Here is an 8,283-nt window from a genome sequence, read left to right on the forward strand (position 1 = left end):
CTTTCTGATCTCCCAGGAGAAGCAAGGGAAGAAGCTGGAGAAAAGTGGACAAAGGACTTAACCCTGGGCCACTGTGCAGGGAAGCCCCAGATATTGGGAAACAGAGGCCCTATCCTTCCTGATGATTACATTTCAAAGGAAAGGCTCTCAAATCCTTAGAAACACTTCAGAGTTATAAGAGATACGTATTCACAATGGTAAACGTTTTCAGGAAATGCTCTAGGAACAAGAGGTCAGCGGCCTACTTTCTCCAGTATTCCTTTACATCCTGACTCCTAATACCATTTCAGTTTCGTGAGACAATACAATACACCTGGATTGTGATGCCACAAGTCTTCACTAAAAGCCCCTAATACTTCTTCCAGTTTCTCAGCCATAAATCTCCAAGACTTTCGACCTCCCTATCCTTCTACTTTGATTCTAGGTGTACTCACCTGATCTAACCTCCTCTCAAGAGGAATCTCTTCATCTCTGGAAAACGTTGCTATCTAAAGCCATAAAGTTTCTGGGAATTCCCTGGCTGTCCAATGGTTAGGGTTCCACGCTTTCACTGCCAGGGCCAGGGTTCTATCCCTGGTGGGGGAACTAAGATTCCCAAGCTGCAGCGGCCAAAAATAAATAAATAAATAAATAATAAAGATGTAAACTTTCTGAGGATAAATTACAATTCAATCAGATTTAGTAGGTTCATTATATAGTTCATGACCATAACGCTGGGAAACAAGTCCCTCACACCAGAGTGAATAACAGCCATTAAAAATTCCCTTTCCTTTTACTGAAAGATGACTTATAAGATTCCTAAAAGTTATTTTAGACTGTGCATTGCCACCTTAACTATTTGCCTCCTTCTATGACATGATTATTAACACCCATGAATCTCTGCCGTGGGAGGTCACTGCACCATTAGCCTTTGACTGACTCCAGGCTAATACTGAGAACTCCACATTTCTTGGTGTCCCAAATTACAATAAGCTGTTTTCTTTATCTGTCGGTAGCTAAAATGGATCGTCAAGCTCAAAAACATAATGGAAACCAGAGTCCAACTGGGTATCACAGTCACTCTCGCAACTCAGTGGCTAAAGAATCTCCCCATTGCTTCGGGACAGCAGCCTCAGCCACATAGTCAGCAGAAGCCATCTTAAACTTAGGGTCACCTCTTCACCTCCAGTGTCAGAGGCCCCAGACTGAGATGCAGAAGCGTTTGCTCCCTCTCGCCCTAACTGCGGTTTGCAGCTCCCTTCCCAGGTAAGGGGAATTACAGACAGGAAGCTAAACTATAATGAAAAAATGAATGGTGCACAGGGAATTTATGTTGCCATGTGGAAAGGTCAAGTATATCTAGGCGGTAACTGTATACATATCTCCGTGGGGAAAGTGCAGCAAGAGTTGTGCAATGACAGGTATGATGCATTCAACTATGCACCAAAATTTGAAAGCAATTGTTATTCATGTAAGACATGTAAGATGCACAGGCTTTGGAGGAAAACAAACAACTACGCAGGTCCTGGACCACAGCCCCGCCTGCCGTGGCCTGACCCAGCACCCCAGCACCAATCCGCGGGAGGAAAAGTATATCTCTCCTCTGCTCCGAGATGAAAGAAAAGCAGCCGCCGGCGTCTGCCCAACCTCCGAGGCCCCGCCCCTTACGCTGTGCGAGGAGCCTGGACGTGCGCGTGCGTGTGCGCGTTTGGATCTGCGCGTGCGCAAGGCGGCGGCTGTCTTTGCTGTGCGGTCCGGCACGGTTCTGAGGTAAGAGTTTCGCCTCTTGGTGTGTCTCGCCTCTGTGCGGTCAAGCAGGAGGGGAAGACACCAAATAAGAGGCTTGAGGTCAGAGGACGCTGGCCTCGCGCGCTGACCTGGGGACGGTGGCCCTTCCCGCGAGAGCCAGGGCCCGCTCGGCCAGCGGAGGTCCGGCCGGCAGCTCTGGGAGGAGGCGGGTCGGCCAGGCCTTGTCTCCATCCGCGATGCTCCTGATTTCAAAAGGCTCCAGAGCAACCTTTGGGTCCTTTCTCCACAAGGGAAAGGAATATAATCTCTGTCGTTCTCGTCCCGGCACTCCGGCCCCAATGGCCCCCTGTCCCCGGGTCCCGGTGAGCACTCGGTGGCTTTGTTCCGGCCGTGGGTGTCGGTTATTGAAGTTTGGTAAGTTATATTCCGTTGAAAGAGAAACCTTTGCAGGTTATTAGGCAGCACGTGTGTGTGATGTAAATAAATGCAGGAGTGAAGGAATTCATATAAATACTAAATTTACCACATCAGACCCCTGTAAAGCCCCAAAGCTTCAAAAGTATAGGAGTCTCTGGGAAGGAAGACGACGTAGGCTGGTTTCTGTTAGTAGCAGAAGTTGGAATTGAATTTACCGTAAGTAAGATGAGTTTTGACGGGTGGATTTTTCTTCCAGGTATTCATCTTGAAATTATTATTATTATTTGTCCGCGCTGCGCAGCTTAGGGGATCTTAGTTCCCCAACCAGGAATTGAACCCCGGGCCCCTGCAGTGAGAGCGTGGAGTCCTAACCAATGGACCACCGGGGAAGTCCCTCATCTTGAAATTCTTATTTAGAGAAAATCTGTGGCGTCAATAAAACGAACATCCATGAACCCTTCATCTAGATTCACTAATTAAGATTTTGTTTCTCGTTATATATATTATGATGAGCCATTTAATGGGAAATTGCAGACATTCACTTCCCCCTTTAATCTTCAGCGTTCATTTCTTAAGAATGAGGACAGTCTCCTACTAAGAACAAAACTGCATTGTCCACCAAGAAAATCAAAAATTTTCCACTTTTCCAAGAGTATCTTTTATAGTTGTCCGGTTTTTTGGAGAGCTAGGATCCAAATTAGATTTGCACGTTGCATTTTGGTTTTAGATTTCTTTTACCCAAAACATTTGCCTGTATTTTTGGTTCCTGCCTATTCCAGGATTTTTGTATTGTAAAACGTTGGCATTCTGATATGATGTTTTCCTGTGATTTCATTTAATTAACTTGTCTATCTCATACAGTGGACATTGTGTCTAGAGCAGTAGTGTCTAATACAAATATAATGTGAAGTACAGATGTAATTTAAAAAATTTTAGTAGCCAAGTTAGGAAAAAATGAAGTTATTTTTAATAATATATCTTATCTAACCCAATTTATCTAGTTATTAATATATAGTTATTGGTGAAATTAATGACTAATGTAGCTAATATAAAATTATTAATGAAATATTTTACATTTCTTTTGTACTAACTGTTGGAATCTGGTATGTATTTTATACTTAAGCACATCTCAGGGTGTATGCTAAATTTTTGTTGGAAATTCTTGATCTGTATTTAGCTTTCATAAAATTTACTGTTGAAAAAGTAGATTTGGAAACCCAGATTGCTCCAAACATGCTGAAAAGTTTTTTAGTAACCGAGCAATTTTATTTCTAAACTTAATTAAAAGTAAGTAAAATTAAGAATTCAGTTCCTCAGTCACACTAGCCACATTTCATGTTCACAGTAGCCACATAGAGCGAGCCAATGGCTACTAAGTTAGACTGCAGGTTTAGAGACGTGAAAATTTCCTAGGTGATGTTGTGTACTTCATATTGTATCCCATCAATATGGGATCGGGAGGCACATAAATGCAAATTGTCCCACTGTGTATTAGGAATACAAAGCGTTTAGTCAAGGTGCCCATCTCTCTCTTGTGTAGTCACATTTTTCTTTTTGGTAATCTGTGGGTGATACTTGGCAATAGGGGAATAATCTCTTTCCCAACCCTTTCGATCTGTGGTTTTAACATCACTTGTTGATCTTCGCTTCAACCTGTTTTTACGTTGGGGGCTTATGAAATGTTTTTTTTTTCTAATTCTGTCATTCCTTCTCCATTCTTTAGCTGTCAGTCTTCTATAAACAAGAGCTTTCCCTCCCCACTTCCCCTGCCCTCTATATTTTTTTCCCTTTCGGAGTGTCACAACATATCCCTGGATTTTTCTTTCATTCATCATATTATAAACAGTTGCTGTCATTTGATGCTCAAGCTGTCCCAAACTTGGCCAGGAAGAGTCCTTTTAATTTGACTCATGTGTCCCTTCAACACATACCTATTAGTCTTTGAGTGTAAGTCCCCAGTTCACTTTGTACTTTCCAGTTACAGACCTGTAATCAGTGATTTCTCCAAGAAGCCTCTTTCCTTATAGACACCAAGGTATCTGTGATGGGCTCAGTGCTACTGGGGTATAACTGTATCTAGGCCTTTCAGTGGTTATCTAAAAAATATATATATATATATTTTTTGAGACAAAATTGAAATCAGATTGTATTTATAATTTTATATCCTCCTTTTCATATAAATTATTATCATGAACATACTCTCATACTGTTATTCTTCAAAAACCCAATTAAAAAATATATTTTCTCACATTGTAAGTTCATACTCATATTCCTAGTAAAAATTTAATATGTGCGTTTTTCTTTATTTTATACTTGTGTCTCTTTTCTCTTATTATAAAAACCTTGGTTTGTAATACCATTAATATATTGTTTTATCCAACAGTATGGGTACAGTAGTTTCAAAATTTATAATACCAATATTACTACTAACGGTAGATTTGCTCAATAAAGTATTAAGTTTCTTTGCATTTTTTTGTCCTTAATGGTTTATATTAAGTATATGCAGTTCATAGTACTGTGCTCAAATATTTGTATGAACTCTAAGTCTTTTCTCTCATGGTTTTGTTATCAGTTTGATACACTATTATGTACATTTCTGTTTACATTTAGTTTTAAGGTTTGCTTCCTTTCTGAATTAACTTATTTTTTTAATTTATAAAACTTTTTCATGGTTCAAAGGTAAAACTGTATAAAAAGGTATATTCAGAAGTCTCACATCACATTACCACCAGTAGCTAACCATTTCCATTTTATTAGTTTCTGTTGTAAACTTTCTCAAAGTTCATGTATATATCTATATATTCCTTCCTTCCTTCCTTCCTTTTTACCTTCACATGAATGTACTTCTTTCCCCAATTAAACTAAATACTGGAAATCAATCTATATCAGTTCATAGTGATTTTCCTTATCCTTTTTTGTGGCTGCTGAGCCCTCTATTAGTGTATGTATGGTAGTTATTCAACTGGTGTCCTATGGATAGAATTTGTGTTGCTTCCAATTATCCTAACCAAAGCAGCCTAATAACAGTAGGAGCAAACCTGTAGTGCAAAAAAACCCCAGATTTTTTGACTCATTGCAGTGAGGAAGACTGCATAGCAGAGGAACTGTACAGAGTATTTTCACTGCCCTAAAAACCCTGTGTCTTGCCTATTCTCCCTGACCCCCACAGCCATTTGCAACCTCTGTTCTTCTTACTACTCCATACTTTTGCCTTTTCTAAAATGTCATATAGTTGGAATCACACAATCCATTAATTTTTGGAATGATATCTATACTAGTGACCTCTACCAGATTTCGCTGTAGGCATGGAGTGTAGGGGTGTATGTTTTGGCAGAGAGCAAGGAGTATATCTGGATTGTGGGCTAAGCGGACAAGGAACTCAGAATCATAATAGAATTCCTAATATCAAAGGAAGAAAAGCACAAAGTGCCTTATGTCCAATCTGTGCGTTAGAAGAAACCGTCCCTGGGGTTTAGTGTCAGGGTCAAGTTAGCCCAGGGGGCAAAGTCATCTCCAATGGCGAGATCTCAGACTGGGGTGATGTCTCCTGGGGTGACGTCATCTCTGGTGGTGAGCTCCTGGGCCAGGGTGATGTTGCTGAGTGTGAGACTGGAGTATCCTTTTCAAGTGGGTACCTACTCCAGTTGATGTGGATCTCAGCATTTGCCATGTTTGGTTGAAACACTGTCTTATTTGGAGGGTTTGGGCCTTTGGATTGTAAACCAATGAAAGCACCCAGACCAATAATAAGTCCACAGTTACCTAAACTGTGGTGTGTAGCTAAACTCGACAGGGTCTTTATTTTTTGAATGAAGTTTAGGCTCAAAGTTTAGGCTCCCATATCAGTAGAACAGCTGCCTGGTCTTTGGGACAATCTATGGTTAATAGATCCCAGTGGAGTACACCCCCTCAATCTGGCCTCCAGCCCTTATGAGATAGGGCAAGATAAAAAAATTATAAATATAGGTTAAGGTTTGGGGCAAAATAGAGACCTTTTCAGGTTTATTTGTTGGACTGGAATTTAATGAATAGGAATTATTCAGGAGACTATTAAGCATCTCAGTTAAACCAGTTATTGGGGTCATGAAAGTTCTATGAATACCTTTTCCAAGAGCCCAACATTGTGTATTCTAAGCAGTGAAATACATGTCTTTGTTACTAGCAGTAATGCCTATAACTCCAAAGGGAATAAGGATCATCCTGGCAAGGCCTTGTATTGTAGTCTTAGTTATATGTAAAGACATGTGATTTTGATTTATATTTTCGGTGCCTGTGAGGCAAGAGATGGCCAGAGTTCTGTACCATGAAATAGGACAATTTTTAGATAATAGCCCAACAGTTTATAATAAATGTGATGATGGGACCATTTGTTGGCTAGGGCATTCAGTGCTGAGATGACTGCCTGAAGTTTGACCAAGTGTGTTGTTTCTTGGATCCCATCCTTTATTTAGGGACATTATGCCTAAGGGATGGAAAGCAGCAACATTCCATCAGGCTCCATCACATATGATGGTTAACAGTGCCATTTGTATAGTCCTCCAATTCTCATTGCTATTTACTCAGTTAATCCCAGGGGGCTTCCTAGGTAGTCAAGGGTCTGGGGGAGGGGTGACATCCTCCAGCACCATGGCATCTGGCAAGAGACAGGGGAGGCCACCCCTCCTGAAGGTGGAATATATGAAAGGGCCCAGATTTGGTTCCCTCCTCTCGTAAGGAGGCCTCAGCAGTCATGCTGAGTTTATGGGGTATTGTTTCCATGACCCAAAGTATAATGGACAAGTGGTTATGGAGGGTCGCAGGCTCAAGGTCTGTGAGAATGTCTGTTTCCAAGAAAGTATGTTGACAGCAATTACTGTTTATAATGTACAGGCATACTTTGTTTTATTGTGCTTTCCTTTATTGTGCTTAACAGATCATTGCATTATTTTTTAAATTGAAGGTTAAATTCTCGTATTGGAGAATAACAGTAACCTCAGGAGTTCAGGCTTTTGAGACAGAGTAACCTGCATTCAGACTCTGGCTCACCACTTCTTAATTGGTGATCTTGAGCCAATTACTACTCCTGTTTGAACATAAGTTGCCTCAACTATTGAATGAAGTAATAATAACTGCTGATAATCATATGAGCTTCCACTGTGTGTGTGTTCTGGCACATAATGAGTACTCAGTAAACGGCAATTATTATTTATATTCATGTGGTCTACAGTTTCTAATGACTTTCATGTAATATAACTTCCATCTTCTACAGAGAGATGGCTAATGAATGATGCTTGATGACAGATGAGAAATGCCTCCTGCATAAAGATTGATGGTGTGAGGCAAGACTCCTACTTAATCAAGAGGAATTGAGATTAACTTATCCATTAAATTCAGAAACTGTCTTGAAGAGACATTGGGAATAAGACATGTTAAGGCAGATTTCATTAACAGATTCACAGGATGCCAGCCATTGACCTTTTCCCTTGTGGTAAGTCCTTGTTGATGCTCCTTTCAGAGACCATGCTTTAACTGGCCTGTGAGCAGCCTGTCTTGTGGTCTGGGTCTATGCAGTCTTGCTTCTGGGCTGTCTATGAGGGGGCTTAAGTATATAACAATATCCTGTTGTCTAAATCCTGGGGCTTGGGAAAGAGGAGTAAGTATGCCTATTTTTGTGGGAGAGGTTCTGCTTAATCACGTGAGTTATTATTGTTAGCCAAAAAAAACCCCCAACAGTTTTACTTCTCTGGACTTTAATTTCTTTATCTGTAAAATGAGATTAGATTATTAAACTCTTCTTCTTGTTTATCAAAGCCCCAAATCCCATTTCTGACTTCAGATGAGGCGGGCTGTAGGGCATTTTATGGCAGCTCTGTCTCTGTGTGTGTGTGTGTGTGTGTGTGTGTGTGTGTGTGTGTGTGTGTGTGTGTGTGTGTGTTCACTTAGAATTAGTGTGGTGTGGCTGCCAGGCTTGTGAGTATGGAAACTGTGGGCAACCTGGATTCTCAGGTCTTGTTTCTTCTCCTCAAGGTTGTCTTTCTCAAGACTTTTTCTCTTTTCATGAGGAGAAGTCAGAAGGGGAAAGGATTGTGACTGGGTGTCTGACAAATTATTTTCAGGTCAGTAGGAAATTTATTCTTTTATAAAAGCACATGCTTCTTC

The sequence above is a fragment of the Lipotes vexillifer genome, unplaced genomic scaffold (genome assembly GCF_000442215.2).
Source record: "Lipotes vexillifer unplaced genomic scaffold, Lipotes_vexillifer_v1.1 scaffold1011, whole genome shotgun sequence".
Lineage (NCBI taxonomy): Eukaryota > Metazoa > Chordata > Mammalia > Artiodactyla > Lipotidae > Lipotes > Lipotes vexillifer.